Here is an 18518-nt window from a genome sequence, read left to right as displayed (position 1 = left end):
TGTGCAGGACGTTTTAGGATAGTCCGTTATTCATTCTTTTCACCATAAGAAACCTATTTTTTTTAAGGCAGATTGGTGCTTTGTTTAATGTAGGATGTCTCTGAAAATTCACTGGTTTTTCAATTAATCTACCACAAATATACAAAAAGGAGAGTAAATGCAGTATTCACTATAAAACACAATTCAAAACAGTTCGAAACAAGCCTGGGGAACTTGTCACGAAGGAAGGGGAAGTCGTGGGGCAACGCACCATGCACCATGCACCTGCACATAAATAAGGAATCAAACAAGCAAAGACTTTACCATGCCTTTTTGAATTGTTGATTAATCTACCAGCATTTGCCAAACTTAATGGAGCATAGTTTAGTTCTTAGTTCTAGATGTTTTGCTTGACTCCTGGTGAAGTGGAAGTATTTTCTGTGACAATTATCTGATGTTCAGGGAGTTGCACTTACTACTTTTTTGTGACTAAATTTTCTACTAGGCCTGTAGTAGCTCCCATCCCCATTATGGAATGCTCTCCCCAAGATGCTTTCCTGGTCTTGGGTTAATACGTTTTTGTTCTCGGGTGTTTGGCTAGTACTAATAAAGCTTTTTGTTGTTAGATGGCTTCTGCACAGTCTTAGCCTGTTGTTTGCTGCTGAGATTTGTTAGAAGGCTGAGAGACCTTTGGATTTCTTCCCTCTGGTCCTCATCTGTTTAAATTTGCTTCTTTGTGGGACTATGAGTGTTGGTTCAGCTGCAGCCATCCGAACAATAACACACCTTGACCACTCTCTCCTTCCTCTTATACACCATAAGCTTTATTACTTCTGTTCCCAAATGTGGCTTTTCATTTCGTTGTTCTCTTTCACCATTGTCACTTACTAATCGCAGAATATTCTTCTTAATACCAGTTAATTGGGTTTTTTTACTGACCTTTCACCATAAAGTCCCATTGCCCCCCAACATATGAAGTCCTACTAAGTGGAGAACCATTGAAATTAATGGACCTAAGCTTGTCCATTAACTTCAGAAGGTCTCCTTTTAGTAGGACTAGCATTGGATACAACTCAATATCAAAATCGGTTAAAACAATTTACAATAAGAAGAATTTGGTTTGTCCTAAAAATATAAAAGTGGATGCTGGAGGCATCTCTGTGGAAAGGGAATCCCAGAATAAAGGATAATGGTCCCAAATGTGGCTAAGTGGAGGTTTCCATCTTCTAAATTGATAAGTATCAACTTATGTAGTGACCTGCCCGAATGAACAAGGCTTTTAATGGGTAATTGGAACCAAAAGATATTAGTAGGTGACATGGTGTCTTTGTTAGAGAGCCAAATCAACTTATTGTCTGCTGTCCTTCCTTTGCTTTACGGTTGTGTACTGGGGGGGGGGGAATCAACCATACTACGGTGCTACTTGTATTGTCTTATGGTGGACTCTTCTTCCTTGGGGTTTTTAAGCAGAGGTTGGGTGGCCATCTGTCATGTATGATTTAGTTGAGATTCCTACAATTCAAGGGGTTAGACTAAAGACCCTTGGGGTCCCTTCCAATTCTACAATTCTATGGTTCTACAAACTACATAAAAATCAGTTATATGCAGGCACCTCAAGATTCTCATACAGAAAATAAGAAGCCATGGGACGTGTTCACTTTTTTGATCTCCTACCATTGTGTACAGAGTCAGCTAAGGAAAAGTATTCTGTGCTATTGTTTATGCTTTCCAAATAAGGATGAATGTTGCTTGTTGGAATGGTATAGTACAAGGATGTCCCAACTCCCAAGAGACTGCGGTCTACCCACAAAACAAAAAAGTGGCAGTGATCTACCTGTTCAGGTTACAGTCTGAGAAGACTGTTGCTTTGTGTGTATTGGTATGGATAGTAAAAAAATCCACTGATAAAATCTGAGTCTTCAGCAAATTGCTTTGATGTCACAGGTGCTAGGCATTGGAAGGCTCAAATTTCTCCTGACTGGTAGTTTCTACTGCCTTTTATCAACGTCCAGCTTGGGTTACTCTTGCAAAGGTCAATCATGCAACATGCACAATTTTAATGGCCGTTTACTTTTTATTGCAATGCAAGTTAAGTCAGCACCCACTAGATGGCACATTTCCTCCAACAGGACCAGGAAACCCATTTCTTGCTACATTGTGTTTTCCTCCGATACCCAGCCAGGGGAGAAGACAAAAATCTACAGGTGGCCAGCCTTCCTATCATGCAGGAAATTGACCAATGAGAACAGCTTCCTGGCTTAGCCTTAGAAGGAATGTGAACTGTTTTGTGCTGGTCTTGGAGAGTTTTATCTCTATGGTGCACTGACTTGTGTATGTTTGTGAACCTGTAATTGTACATTTTTGCTGATGTGAATCAATAGACGTAAAAAAAGTCCTGTTTTGTCATCTCTCTTCTAAAGTAATGTTTAGCTGTAGAAAACCATGAGCATGGTCTGAAGGGAACTTTGCTGAAGCCTAGCAGATCTGGATTGGATCAATGCTTAGATGGGAGAATCCTATCTATGCTGCCTTGAGTTCCAACATGGAAGATGGAAAAGTGTGGTGTGTCATCACCATATTTTGTGTTTTCCTTCTTGTGTAACAGCAGTCCAGATCAGTGGCACACTGAAACTTGCATTATTATGTTAAATAATTTTGTTTTACTATACTTACTGGGAGTGAGATGAGAAGACTTGTGGAGAGTACTCTTGCATTTGTATCCTCCTTGTGAATTTTTCATGGACACCTAGTTAGCCACTGTGAGAACAGAATGCTGGTCTTGATAAATCTGTGGTCTGATCCAGCAGAGATCTTATATTCACTAATTTCAGGATCAGTCACACATTGGCTGCAAGTGAAAGAAGCTTCCTAATTGCAATTAATCATGTGCGGCTTTGTCCATGGTATGTTGTCTTGTTGCTTTTGCTACATCAAGTGAAAGACAGTGCAACTTTTCCACCTCTCCCCACCCCGCTTGCGCCAACCTGGCCTTCATTGTACCAGGATGTACACTTATAATCACTTTCTCTTTTTTGGAAGAGAAGAAGGTGCAGCATTCTGAGGAGTTGTGGCCATGGTGCCTGACTTTGAGGCTGGTAGGAATGTTTCATTTATTTAAAGGGGGGGCAGAATTAATGTGCTTTTTTGTGAATGACCCTTTATAAAGCAAAAGGCCTGCTGTTAAAATGAAATCCATTCTCTGTCATTATAGTTGCCTTCGTATTCTTCTCGGCAGATAAAGATCACAGCAGCTACCACTGAGATTACAATCACATTTCCATTTGCACTTCTTGATTTAACAATGTCAATTGGAGAAGGGAGCTGGTGCACTCTATATTCCAGCCATCCTGCCCATGGTTTTGATGCACTCAGGAGTAGCTCAGCAGGAGAGGCAGCCTTGCAGGAATAGTAATGACCTAACAGAGCATTTGCCAACCTGGTGCCTTCAGAAAACTTTATGGTCTACAACTTCAAGCCCCAGCCAGCACATCTGGAGGACACTAGATTAGCATAGGTTGGCCTAACTTGTCCAGCTTTGCTTCAAATGATATGGACAATCTGGCTCATTATGCAAGTTTACAGCAGAAACAGAAGTGCCAGTATTATTGCAGGGGGCAAAATGTCAGAACTTGACTGGTTTGAGATCTCACGCACACACTTTCACACCTTACAGCTACAAATTCAACTAATTTAAACTTGAGTTTTGTAAGCCACATTGGGAGGTAGTTTGAAGGGGGAAGTAGAAATCCTAATAATATTGCTACTATTAGCAATAATAAAAATAACTACTAATACAAAAATAAACTAAACAGTTGCTAAGGCCTAGAAAAACATAATATGAGCACTGCTGGATCAGGCCAAAGGCCTACCTTGTGCAACATTCTGATCTCACAGTGGCCAACAGGGTGCCTCTGAGAAGCTCACAAGCAGAACATGAGTTCAAGAACCCTCTCCCCACTTGTGTTCTTCAGCAACTGGTATTCAGAGACATACTGTTTCTGCTACTGGAGGTAATATAATTGCCATGACTAGTAGCCTTGACATCCTTCTCAGCTGTGGATTTGTCTATTCCCCGTTTAAAGCCAACCAAGTTGGTGTCCATCACTATATTTTGTGGTAGTGAATTCCACTGTGCTGCATGAAAAAGGACTTTTGTGGTGGTTGTGATTTTGTGGTGGTTGTGATCCCCCCATTTCAGTATACGGTTCAAGAAATGAACTTTCATCCTTTTTTGTTGTATCACGAGAGAGGTTGTTCAGTGGCTAGCTAGAGCCAAGAGATCTTTTACCCAGTCATCTGTGATTGGGGTTCTTGTGGAGAATTTTGTTACATATTTTTGAGTGGCTAGAGCAGAGAAAACAGAGACAGACTACATTAATGGGGTTTAGAAATGATTGAAAAGTAGCCATGACCAAAAATGATATATAATGTTTAGGATACATGAGTAAGTTGTCTTTAGCAGCCACTTTTTAAAAATAAATAAATTGCCCAATCAACTGTGTCCTCTAGGTGGCTCACAACTTAAAATGAATGAAATGCAAAAACAGCATTTCTTCCCACAGCTACTGCTGTCACCACCCTTCTACAAACTACAGTATTAATCTCAATATTTTGAGTGAACTGCTCACCTCCTTTAAAAGACTCAATTTGTGGGAAGTGTGGCTTCTCATGGCATAGGATGGCAACATTCATTTTTTCTTTCCCCCCATATTTTATTTATTTGCTTTTCTGATAAGATTCCATATCAACAAAATATGAACAAAAATAATACAATAAGAAAAAAGTTCTGAAATAAAGAAAATATCTTTTTTTAAGAATGGAAACCTTCAATTCACTAGTCACATATTTCTCTTAGTTCAGGTAGGTAGCTGTGTTGGTCTGATGCAGTTGAAATAAATTAAAAAATTAAAAAATTGTCCAGTAGCACCTTAGAGACAATTTTTTAGTTTTTTAGTTTTTTAATATATTTTAAGGCATATTTAAGTGACTCATGAACTTTAGTTATAATTGCATCCATCTGCAGCAATTCCAGGGTTCATTTAAAAGTTTGCAGTTCTCCTGATTACTAATGGCAAAATATATTTTTAAAAAGCTGAAGCACCATAAATAAATGAGACAAAAGCTAATTATGATTCAATACTTAACATTTATGAAGCGCATCTGTTTGGATTTCCAAGACCTGATTCAGATTTTCCACATTTGAGGGAAGCAACTTTAGATGCAGTGCAGTGTGCCTATTAGCTGGAGTTTGGCATGTGTCAGTTTTGTGAAAATGCTATGCTAGACAACTAAAATTTCCTAAACTAACTGCCATCTCTCAATCCAGCTGTGAATGTTTTTAATATTCTGCTCTGAAGAAATTACTTGCCTATATGCCACTGTCTGGGTTTTCTGAATTTTCTATGAAGCTTTTAAGATTGCCTAGAGTGGAGGAATGTTGGAAGGCTTTTGAGATGTTGACCATGCTATGCAGGGCATACAGGAACAGGAAGAGGGTGATGGTAGCTGACAGTTCCAAGATACGAGGACTTTTATAGTGCCTGTAATTTTTCAGTGGTTTGCTGTGATTTATGAGCTGTAAAAAGATTGTAACTTCATGGTGGTTGTTCACAAGCTTCCCTATGTAAAACAAGCTGTCACATCACAGTGGGGATTTTCTGAATATAGAAAGGAAAAAATAAATATTAAAGAGGAACACAGCTATTCTTTGCTTTTGTCTTTTGCCGCTTGTCAGAACACTTGCAGAATAAGGGCTTGCCAATGTCTATTTCATAATTTTTAGTTATGACCTAAATCTTCTTTTGTGAAGGAATAAAGGTAGAGTTTGTGGACTAGGTTGAGAGAAAGGGGTTTGGACAGCCACCATATTTTGACAGTGCTCTTCATATCTACCATGCAGTATTTCCAGCTGATGCTATCACTTGATATTGGGGAGCGAGGTTCAGTAATAACCATTACCAGTGTAGTTTGACATGCTGAAGTATGTCCCCAAGCTCTGTCAAGAATTGCAGGAAGCAACAGCCCTGAAGTGAAAGAGGAAAAAAAAAAAGCAAAAGAGGGATCTGAATAAATTACTGAAGTTGGTGCTGTTTGGTTGGAACTAGGAACAGAGCCTCTTCTGCCAACCGTGATGCATATGTGGACAAGTAGCAGGAAAGCCAGTCTTTCAGATATGATGCCTCTTGCAGCCCAGAGGATCCTCTAAATTGGAACCAGCCACAGGTCATGTTTCAATTCCTGACATCTGACTCATGGCTCTTGTACTGAAGCGGAGCCTCAACATACAAAGGAAGTATCTCTGAATTTACCAGTGCCAGAGATTCAGTCATGAGGGCCAGTCCTGTTGATGTCCTTCTTGTGAACACCCAGAGGCACCTGACAGTTGACATCAAAATTCTGGACCAGACATAGCAAGGCAACTCTTACATTCTTGTGCTTTATTTTCAGCAAGTGGGCTGTAATAAGAGTAGCCCTTTTTTCTTGCAAGTGTGAAGTGACCCTTGAAAAATGCAAATAGCTTGAACCTGAGTGCTCAATATGCTGTGAAGAAGAGATTTCCAGTGTGTACTCTTTTTTCCATAAAAAAACACTTCTAGGCAAACAGTCATGCCTAATGTAACTACAGTGGAATTATCATTTAAATAGCAGAGGCTAATCAGCAGAAGGACGGAGTGCTGCTGTCAGAAGGCTCAAATGCTCACATCTTATTTTTATTCAGCCTGTCTCTTTTTGACATATCTCCAAACACAATAACTGCCAAAGTCTTGGAGTAATTTATAATTTTAAGTTTCCCTATTTCCATTTAATTGTCCTTCATTTCATTTCTGTGCTGGTGTGTGTGTAACCATTAAGTGCTAAGAAACTGATTGGAATTTACTAGGGCCCAATTTAAGGGCCCAGTTCTGTTCTTTGTGCCAGTTGATGCTGAGAGATTATAGCTTGTAGATCAAGTTGAACGTAGTTCAGTTGTGTTCACACCACTTTGGAAAAAATGGATTTGCTCATGGCACCATTAACATATTTAACCATTCTGCAGAAACAAGCATGAACAATCACTGTAGGAGAAGTCTGGATTTCTCTTCCCCTTTTCCCCTCTGGTAAATGCTTATGGGTTATATGGGGGATTCAGATCTGCTTTAGTAACTATGAATATGGAACCAAGGTGTGGTGGTAGTGAATGAATGGAAACTTTAAAAGGATTTGATCTTGTGTATATGGTGCAGGTTCACTCTTTTATTGTTCTATTTTATCAAACACCTTTATTGCAGTTTTCTGATTTACAATCTTTGACAGAAGTATTTTTTTAAAGTAAAGTACCAATGACCTCTGAAATACAAAGGTTTGGCTTAACGCTTTAAATTGTAAATTTACCTTACACTCATACCCTCTGGTTTCTCTCCCTACTATTTGATCCTCTCTCTGGTGTTCTTTTGGCTATGTGCAGTGTGCAGGTTTGTTGGCTTCCTTCTCTTTGAGAAATACTGGAAAAGGTTTGCAGGCTGGGAAGACGTTTCTCCTTGAAGTTAGGAAGCTACATGAAAGCTGGCACAGGACTGGGTCATTTGGGGAATTCTTGAAACTTGTGAAGACTTAGGTTTTAAAAGCAAAAATTGGAGGTGATTGAATTTGTACATTCAGCAGAAACATTGGAAATGGTTCTTAGTAGCAAGTTTTAAACTGCTGACCTAGAAGGTTAAAAATGAAAGAGTCGGTGCTTCTTCATTTCTTTTTTTCTTTTTGTAAACAAGACATTTTGATGAACTTTGTAGAGATTGGAGCCAAACACCCCCCCCAAGCTGGATTGAACTTAACCTTCTTGGGGCACAATACTTCCCAGGACAATTTCACACATTATGCAACAGTGAACTCCTGTTTGCTACTATGCATGCATGCACTCAACAAGAGGCTAGAATAAATTGTGGCTCCTTGCATCTGTCTTCATTGCAGCAACTGTTGGGACATCCACCCATGCATGAACTGCTTTTTTTTAGGGAGGATATCTGAAGAACTGAGTCAAACAGTGGTGACCAGATGAAGTTCTCGAGCAGGGGTGACCAATATGGCCCCCTTCAGATGTTGGAGGACAAAAATTTCTATCAACCCCAGTTGACATGACCAATTGTCAGGGATGATGAGAGTTGTAGTCCAACAATGTTTGAAGGGCGTGCCATTGACTACCCCTGTTCTAGGGGCTAATTGAAAAAAGGATTACAGTGGAAGCCAGGAAATTGCAAGTCAGTTGGCTTGAATTGCTAGAAAGCATTATTGAAGGTAGAATTATTAAACATGTACATAAACAACCCTAGGTAAGTAAGAATAGAGATCCACACCAACCTTTTAAAGTTCTTTGAGAGTGTCAACAAGCTTATAGATAGAGGGGCAGCAGGGTGGGAAGATCTGGTTGACATGTTATAATTTAGATCGGAAAGTCGGCAGTTCAAATCCCTGCGATGGAGTGAGTTCCCATTGCTCTGTCCCAGCTCCTGCCAACCTAGTAGTTTGAAAGCATGCCAGTGCAAGTAGATAAATAAGTACTGCTGTGGCAGGAAGGTAAACGGTGTGTCCGTGTTCTCTGGCATTTGTCATGGTCCTCCTTGCACCAGAAGCAATCTAGTCATGCTGGCGACATGACCTGGAATGCTGTCTGTGGACAAACGCTGGCTCCCTTGGCCCAAAAGTGAGATGAGCGCCGCAACCCCATAGTCACCTTGGACTGGACTTAACTGTCCAGGGGTCCTTTACCTTTACCTTTTTACCTTACTTTAGAATTCGAAAAAGCTTTGACAATTATCCCTTACCACAGGCTTCTGTGTAAACTTAGCAGTCATGAGATAAGAAGACAGGTTGTTTTATGGATCAGTGATTGTTTAAAGAACAATCAGCCATCGTTTAAAGAGCATGAAGCAGAGGGGTAGAAGTAAATGGACAGTTCTTGAAAAAGAGTGAAATAAGCAGTGTACTTTCCTCCAGAACATGCACTGTGACTGTTGCTATTTAACATTTCCATAAACTACAGTGGAACCTTTGTTCTCGAACTTAATCCATTCCGGGAGTCTGTTTGATTCTCGAAACTGTTCAAAAACCAAGGCGCAGCTTCCAGTTGGCTGCAGAAGCTTCCTGCACTCAACCACTACCTGCGTTGGATGTTTGGCTTCTGAAAAACGTTTGCAAATCAGAATGATTACTTCTGGGTTTATGGCGTTCAGGAGCTGATTTGTTTGGGAGTGAAGCTGTTCTGAAAACAAGGTAACGCTGTATCATCAATTAGGATAAGCAGTGAAGTGACCAAATTTGTTGATGACACAAACATGAGAAAACTCAACTTCTGAAGAGCTCCATAATGGTGAATGGGCAACAGAAAGGCAAATTGGGTTCCATGTAGGTAACTGCAAAATGATTCACATTTAGGTAGAAGATTCTGACTTCACATGACAGGGCCTGAACTGAAGACAACAAACAAGTCAAGAAATGTATCTTGGGGTCATGAAAGTTAGTTCACTGAAATCATGGACTCAATGTGGTAGCTGTAGAAAAGGAAAAACTATTTTAGGTATTGTGAAAAGGGATTAAAATGTGACGGTCAATATTGTGATCTTCTTAAATATTTAACAGCATTTGGAATATTTTATTGGGTACAGCTGTGATTGTCTGCTCTTAGGTAAAGTTTTCTAAAGCTTGAAAAGGGCATCCAACATCACCAGGGGGTTGAAGCATTTTCTCTCTGAAGAAGGGCTAAAGCAGGGGTCCTTAGCCCAGGGTCCATTGATGGGGTTCAGAGGGTCTGTGAACTGGGGGAGGGGGAGAGAATATTTCCAATGCAATAAAATAAATTGCATGCAAAGTTAAGTGTGTATGTGTTTGCGTGCATTTTTCTGGGGAGGTGTCCATAGATTTCATCAGATTCTCAAAGGGGTTTGTGTCCCCAAAAAGATTATGAATCACTGGGCTACAATGTTTGGGTCTTTTTTCATTTCAAAAAGAACCTCCCACAACACATAGTTTTCTTAGCTATAAGATGCTTGGATGATTACAGGGGGATTAGTCAAAGTAATGGAGGACATATCTATAAATGGCTATTGCCCAGCTTAGCTAAATGGCACCTTTCATTCAGAGGCAGTGTGCCTTTGAATACTAGTTGCTGGTATCAACAGCAGGGGATGGGTTGCTTCCTTCATGCCATTTTGCTGGGTGCTGTGGGAAACCAGGTTCTGGACTAAATTGGCTCACTGCTAAGACTGCCTGACTGATATGGGAGTTCGTAAGCACTTAACATTTCACATTTATGCTTAATGTTTTTAAGTGTACACTTAAAACCTCTATGTGATGGTTCTAGGGGTTGCTCATGCGTAATCCGGTGCTTATCTCCCCAGCTGGGTGCAAACACCTGGCTGGGTTGCCAAAGTGAACCTTTACTGTCCGGACAGCCACTCACCCGTGGCTGACTCAATCGCTGGCAGAATCCGTCAGTGGGCGTTTCTTAAACTTCTTCCAGCAAAGAAGCTCTTTGACGCCTAGTCTCCTACTCTCTGCGCAAAAGCCTTCTGCGCAAGGAGGGTGTGGGCAACGGAGGACCCCTACTCTCCCCGCTGGTCCCAGGCAAGGAGTCATGGGACCGCCTCGACGCTTCCCCCAGCTGCCCCCCTTCTCCACTGGTGCTACGCTGATTCTCTTCCCCAGAAGATGGGCTGCTTCTCCCAATCCCTGGACGCTCTCTGGAATCCCTCTGGTTTTTGCTCTTTCCCTCCGGCACTGATGGCAGTTCCCTGACACTCTAGATGTTCATGTAGAAATGCAGTGAATGTAAATAGATATGGAGAGTACAAACATGCATCTAATGATTTTCTTTGAAGTTGGAACTTAATGGAAAAACATGATGCTTACTAATGTGCTTGAATTTCTCAAGCCTTTTCTGTTGTAGCCAATATATTCTGTTCTAAGTATTTAGTAGCGTATATTAATGAATTCTGGATCAGCTGCACTTGAAGACATTTCTGAATTTCATTCTACTTTCACTTAATGAAGAAAAATGTCAAGAGTCATCTGGTGCTCTTTCGTCCCTTTGCTATGTGTTTTCTGTAGAGCAGCCTGTCTTGTGTGTGTGACACGTTTGTCTATCAGCTTGTCTGAGAGGCTGGCACTGGAGAATGCCATTGCTTTTGCTCATCGGTGTACCTGGAAAGCCAGTAATGAGAGGCATTTCCTGGGGAAAAGTACATGCTAACTGTCTGCAGCATTCTGCTTAGTAGTTAAAATAATGTGGAAAAATTTCCATTAGCACACTCTTCTTATAGTACTTCTAGAAATGCATTGTTTCATAGCATTAATTAGTAACATAATGAATGAATCCATTAAGGCTGTGTTTGTATGTCATAGTAAACCATAGTTACTTATTGTTTTTTGTGAACGCTCACTTAGTGCAAGTGAGAACAACAAACCATAGTCCTTGGCTTAGTGCCAAGTCCAAATTGGGGATCGTGGTTTGCTGCTCCTGATAGGAGTAAAGTGGGGGCCATCTCTGGGTTCATTGTAATCCTAAGTCTTACCTAAAACCAAAGTTGTAATTTAAACCCTCCACCCTCTACTGGTGACTACTCTAGAAAGTGTACATATTTATACACAACTTTTCAGGCATGCTAAAATTAGTTAGTAGAAAACTACTATTTTTTTCTTAATATCCAAGTAACGTAAGGGAAGTGTGTTCTACTGTCATGTATAAAGCATCAATAGAGAAGAATTCCAATTAAAATAATTTCTAAGTAAATACTTGAATTTGTTTGAATATTACATTAAACCCAAGATAAGTCACATTACTTTTTCTTCCCAATCAAATGTATTTCAGTTCAACTACTTTTGGCTAGAAAGCTTTTGAAATACATATGCAGCATGTTAAAATTAAGGCAACATACTTCTTAGTATGCCAAATTTGATCTCGCTCTGTTTAGGGCAGTCGAAAGTTTTCCTGGAAAACATGTTTCAGAAGTCTTATTTTTAATTCTATAAGACTTCTGACTACATATTCAGTTGAAAATTTGTCTTCTCTTTCATTAGAAATGATACCCCCCTTTTCTCATTTGTGGAGAATGTTTGATTGCTCAAAGCACAGCTTAGAATTTAAACTATGATTAGCACAAACTGTGGTTTGACCGAACGTCTGAATTGACCCTCTGTTTTATTCTCTAGCATTTGCAACACGGGGATAACAGTACTGGTCTGCTTTATGCAGCAGTTTAATTGATTTTGAGTTGATGTGTGTGGAATGCTTTGTACAATGTAAAGTGCTATGTAAATGAAGATGATTATGGTGGTGATTCTTGGAGGACTGTGTCTGTCTTTTTGCTCTTTACTCCTGCTCCAGAAATAGCTTTGTTTCCTCTCTGTGGTAGCTCTGGATTCCTTTGGGTGGGTTTTGTCCCTTTTTTCTGACTCCTATCTTCTGGGCGACTTTAAGAAGCTTGCCCAAAGAGGTAATGCAGGCCTTGCTATTACATCTGCTCTCCGTAAGTTGTTGCTCCTTAAAAGCAGCTTGAGGGCTGGTTACCTTCCTGTTGTAGAAGACTTCAGATTTCCCTCCTGCCTGAACAGTAAGCTTTGAATCTGTTTGTACAGTAATGAACTGCATTTGTTTCTTTCAGAAAAGTGTTTTGCTGTCTGGAATGCTTCCATTTACAGAAAACCCTTGCCAAATTAATTTTATTTAATTATCTCCTAGGGCTAAGCTTGAATAAATTTTGTGTTAAATTTGCCGTTTCTCTCTCCTCTGAATGAAATGGAGTTAATATCCTTGTTAATATCTGATTAAAACTAAAATTGAGTTTTTTGAAGTCTGATTATCCCATGAAATGGAATTTTTAAACCTAATTATGAATGGATTTGCATACATTTTTCAGCACCATTGAAAAGAGAGTTGAAATAAATTTATTAATGAAATCCTTTTCCTCTGTTTCTTTGGCGGATGATGTGATTGCAGGCGGATGGTGTATGTGGGGAAAGAGTGGCGAAAAGAGAAACCCTCTTCTCTCCCCCTGCCCCACTTCCTGTAAAAAACAAAAACAAACCACAACTGAAGAGTCTTGAGCTAGCCTTTTCAAAAACTACTTTTCTCTGCCATCCAACTAGTGTAGGTAATCGATAGAGTTTCTGAGGCTGACTATAAGCATGAACAGTGTTGCTTCTTTTGTATGTTTTATACTTGCTGAAAGTAGCATAATGGAAATACTTTTTAGTTAAAACTCTTAGTTTCTTTAAACTCCCCCCAGTATGATAGTGAGGATTCATGTTCTCAATAGAGCTTTTCAGACCATACCTATATATTGAAAAAGCACTTTACCTGAGTAAAGTGGTTGGATTCTGCTTAGCTCTAGCAGTGTGCCCATTGATCATAAGTGCCCTGCAGAAGTAGCTGGAACATCTGAGTGTGGGGCTCAAAGTTGTTTAATAGCTTCATTTCAGAGAGCAGCTGTTTTCAGTTTAATGTGCAAGAAGAAGACCTACTTCTTTGACAACTTTTTGCACTCAGATATATTTGTCATTCAACCCTGAGCGCTCACTGGAAGGACAGATCGTGAAGCTGAGGCTCCAATACTTTGGCCACCTCATGAGAAGAGAAGACTCCCTGGAAAAGACCCTGATGTTGGGAAAGATGGAGGGCACAAGGAGAAGGGGACGACAGAGAATGAGATGGTTGGATGGTGTTCTTGAAGCTACCAGCATGAATTTGATCAAACTGCGGGAGGCAGTGGAGGACAGAAGTGCCTGGCGTGCTCTGGTCCATGGGGTCACGAAGAGTCGGACACGACTAAATGACTAAACAAGACAGTATTTGTCATTCTGTAGGATATTGCATTAGAAAGGACCACAGCTCCATGACAGAGCACCTGCTTTTCTTGCAGAGGTTTTATTGTTCAGTCCGCAACATCTCCAGGAAGGGATGGGAATGTCCACTCCCTGAGACCCTGGAAAGCTGCTGCCAGTCATCATGGACAATTCTTAGCTAAATAGTATTATGGCCTGATTTGTATAAGGCAACTATATGTGTTCCTATAATTCTTTGTCCTCTGTAAGTAACATTCAGATGACCACAGTGTTCTGTAGACAAAGCATAATATATGAGAGACACCTTTTCATAGAATCATATAATTGAAGAGCTAGAAGGAACCCCAAGGGTCATCTAGTTCAACCCCCTGCATTGCAGGAATCAGAACTCAGTCATACATGACAGATGGCCATCCAAACTCTTCTTAAACACCACCAAGGAAGGAGAGTCCACCACCTCTCGATAAGGAGAGCAGCACCACAGTGCAGTTGAACTTTTCAAGGCAAAGGAAGGAGAGTAGACAAACATATGATTTCGTTCTCCAATGAAATCACTGTGTCACCTACTGATTTTTGTCTGTTGGTTTGTTTCAATTACCCATTTAAAGATTGCTCATTCTGGGAGGACACTGCATAAATTGATGCGTACCAAATTAAAAGAAACCTTCACCTAGATGGGGGAAGCCACATTTGGGACCACTACCCTAAATTCTGGAACTCTCTTCCGATAGAGGTGCCTCCATAATCAGCACTTCATAGCTCCTACTAATTCATTGTGAAGCAATCAAATTCTAATTGAGTTTCAACAAAAAGTGATAAGTCAAAGTAAAACATGGTCCTGATTGTGTTTTTCAGATGCACACAGCATTTTAAAAAGCTATAGCTATGTTGCTGTGGCATATGCTAAAGAAATGTATTTAGGCAATTAAAGTTATCAAAACTTCATTTCCAGGAGCCAAGCTGAGGAGATGTCAGCATGCCTGACAGTGATCCACCCCGGATCTTAATTCTAGTTAGAGGAGCAGTGGTAAAGATGCAGGGAGCTGTAATTGTGTTTGGCTGATTTCAGCTCTGTGCCAGATTCAGGCAACTAAACAAATGTACCAGTTTGTTAGGGCATGAGCTGGCAAAGGAGAATAGTAATTGCTGAAATGCCACTGTTTACAGCTTTAATGTGATTACTCTCCAGCAGTTTCACTTTCTATAAATGAATTTTCAAGTCTGTTTCAATTTCTTTCTGAATTATTCATTATTTATGGATGATAGTGCTTCTTCTTAAGGGTTTATTATACCGCCTTAGCACTGAATGCCTTTGGCACACAGACACTCATTCTTTATCACTTGTTCTAATGTCCATCACTCCTTTGGATGCGGAAGCTTTCACACTATGTACACAGCATTAGAGCATACAGTGGTGCCCCGCAAGACGAATGCCTCGCAAGACGAAAAACCCGCTAGATGAAAGGGTTTTCCGTTTTTCGATGCGCTTCGCAAGACGAATTTCCCTATGGGCTTGCTTCGCAAGACGAAAACGTCTTGCGAGTCTTGCGATTTTTTTCGCTCCCCCCTTTTTCTAAGCCGCTAAGCCGCTAATAGCCTTTTAGCCGCTAAGCCTTTAATAACCGCTAAACCGCTAATAGCGCTAAGCCGCTAATAGGGTTGCTTCGCAAGACGAAAAAACCGCTAGATGAAGAGACTCGCGGAACGGATTATTTTCGTCTTGCGAGGCACCACTGTACTTAACTGAAAGATCAAGTTGTTATGGGGTGGTTTCTTCTCTTTCAGGGGGAGAGAGAATGTAAAATTAAAGTAACTGCATATTTATGAAATGTAGGGTATTTATTACATTTGTAGAATGGGCAGCATACTCTGTTGGAACAGGAAGAGCTCTGCAAATTCTGCAGCTGGGAATTCTCCAAAGGATTAATACACCGGCTTTGGTGTCCGTTGCATATGGAAGTCTTATACCTTTTATAGAAAGGGTGATGTATGGTGGCTGGTTTTAAATTATTAACATGACTGGGGATTTTCTACTCTTATTTGTGTATACACTGACATTGATGTATATGATCGTAGAATCATGGAATTGTAGAGTTGGAAGGGGCCCCAAGGTCATCTGGTTCAACCCTCTGCAATGCAGGAATCTCAGCTAAAGCATGCTTGACAGTTGGCCATCCAACCTCTGCTTAAAAACATCCAAGAAGGAGAGTACAACAATAATAATAATAATAATAATAATAATAATAATAATAATAATAATAATAATAATAATAATAATAATAATATCTTTATTGTCATTGCCTCCTCTCGGGGACAACGAAATTACTCCCTTCCGAGGGAGTCCATTCCACTGTCGAACAGCTCTTACTGTCAGAAAGTTCTTCCTGATTAGCTGGACTCTCCTTTCTTGTAACTTGGTTTGAGTTCTTAACTCCAGAGTAGGAGAAAACAAACTTGCTCCATCTTCAACGTGACACCCCATAAGATATTTGAAGATGGCTACCATATCTCCTCTCAGTCTCCTCTTTTCCAGGCTAGACATTTTCCAGCTCCTTCAACCGTTCCTCATAAAGCTTGGTTTCCAGATGCTTGATCATCTTGGTTGCTCCTCATCCGCACATGTTCCAGCTTGTCAACATCCTTCTTAAATTGTGGTGCCCAGAATTGGATACAGTATTCCAGGTGTGGTCTGACCAAGGCAGAATAGAATGGTACTGTTACTTCCCTTTGATCTGGATACTATAAATCTGTTGATGCAGCCTAGAATAGCATTAGCTTTCTTTGCTGCTGCATCACACTGTTGTCTCATGTTAAGCTTGTGATCTGCCAAGACCCCTATATTATTTTCACATGTACTGTTAGTAAGCCAGGTGTCCCCCATCTTATATTTGTGCATCTGGTTCTTCCTGCCCTAAGTGCAGAACCTTTCAATTTGAAATTCAATTTGTTAGTTTGAAACCAGCTCTCCAATCTGTTAAGGTTACTTTGAATTCTGAATCTGTCTTCTATGGAATTAGCTATCCCTCCCAGTTTGGTGTTATCTGCGATTTTGATGAGCAGTCTCTCAATTCCTTCATCCAAGTTGTTTATAAAGATGTTGAATAACAGTGGGCCCAGGACAGAACCCTGTGGCACCCCACTTGTCACTTTTTTTCAGGATGATTAGTAACCATTAGTGAGCTACAAATCCATCTAACAGTTACCTCGTTCAGCCTGCATGTTACCAGCTTCTTCATAATATCATGGGGGACTCTGTCAAAAGCCTTACTGACATCAAGATACACTATGTTCACAGCATTCCCCTGATCCACAAAGCTTTTAGCTCTGCCAAAACATGTGAGAAATGACTAGCAGAATCCGTGACCAGGGAGAAGAGTCGGCAGAAGAAGACTGGAAAAAATTTAAGGACTATTTACAAAAATATTGTAAAATTAAGGAATGTTGAATGATGCTGGATTGAAATTAAGTGGTTTCAAGCTGTAATTATGATAAAATGTTTTTTTTGTGTGAGCAAGAATTTAAAGTTACAATAATCTAAGATGTTGGAGAGAAAATAAGGTTTTTTCTTTTTCTTTTCTTTTTAAGCTGTAATGCTTTGAGATAAGGATTTGCTGTATAAATAATTTGAACTGGATATACAAGAAGGGGAGGTATGAGGAGGTCGGGGAAACAAGTTATGAAAAAATAAGCTATGAAATTTATGTGTTTTTAATGTTTTTATGTTTGGTTTTTTCTTTTTGTTTGTAAAAAATTGGAAACTCTAATAAGTATTTTTTAAACAAAACAAAACAAAACATGTGAGATTCATCTGGCATGACTTGTTTTTGAGAAACCCATTCTGGGTCTTAGTAATCACAGCATCCTTTTTTAAGTTTTCACAGACTGTTTGTTCTAGGACCTTTCTTGGCATTGATGTCAAGCTCACCAGTTGGTAGTCACCTGTGTCTTCTTTTTTCCTTTTTTGAAGATAGGGACAGCATTTGCCCAGTCTGCAGGGACCTAACCTGTCCTCCAAGAATTCTCAAAGATTATAGACAAAAGATCTTGGGATTACATCCTCAAACTTGGGCATTCCATGTCAAGTGATCCAGTGCATTTTACCTTACCATTTTATATCATTTTCCGTTTCAGTTTCCTAAAGGCAGTATAAGAAAAGGTCCCAGATCTTAGGGTTTTTTTTAAATTATCCCATTTTGTTTTTGAGTTATGTGGGTTTGAAATTTCAAAATTATATATGACAAGTTTGGCCTTAAAATCTCAGCCCAGAACTGAGATATTTCAAAACCAAAAATACCAATCTCTTCAAAACGTCATGGGCTTTAATATGATGGATTTACTTTAAATTTTAAAGTTACAAAATTTAAATTTTTAAAAAGTGATATTAAATCAATATGATTAAAAGTCTCTCCCCCCCCCCCATTCTATTAATTATTTCATATTCCTGCAAAATTTCATCTTGGGATCTCAGTGGGATCACTTTTTTTAAAAAAAAAAAAAACCCATACATGTCTGCCATGGGTTCTATTTAGGATAAACGGGTCTTCCTGGGGAACACAGAAAGCTGCCTAGTATCATGTCAGGCTTTTTATTTGTTCAGATGCATATTATCTGCTGTGACTGGGGGCAGCTCTCCAGAGTCTCAGGCAGAGGCCTTTTCTATCACCTGCTATCTGGCCCTTTTCAGCTTTAGATGCTAGGAATAAAGCTTGAAACATTTTGAATGCAGT

At 39.8% G+C, this 18518-nt stretch overlaps 1 protein-coding gene across 2 annotated transcripts in view; it reads left to right on the top strand.

Moving 5' to 3' along the window:
* Nucleotides 1-18518, top strand: part of MAD1L1 (mitotic arrest deficient 1 like 1) — a 456900-nt gene that overhangs the window by 21017 nt on the left and 417365 nt on the right. The gene's annotated exons all lie outside the window — the stretch shown is intronic.

This window comes from Podarcis bocagei (assembly GCF_964188305.1).
Source record: "Podarcis bocagei genome assembly, chromosome: 14".
NCBI classification, from domain to species: Eukaryota; Metazoa; Chordata; class Lepidosauria; order Squamata; family Lacertidae; genus Podarcis; species Podarcis bocagei.
Note: the sequence above shows the minus strand (reverse complement) of the source record. Positions and strands in the feature narration are given on the sequence as shown.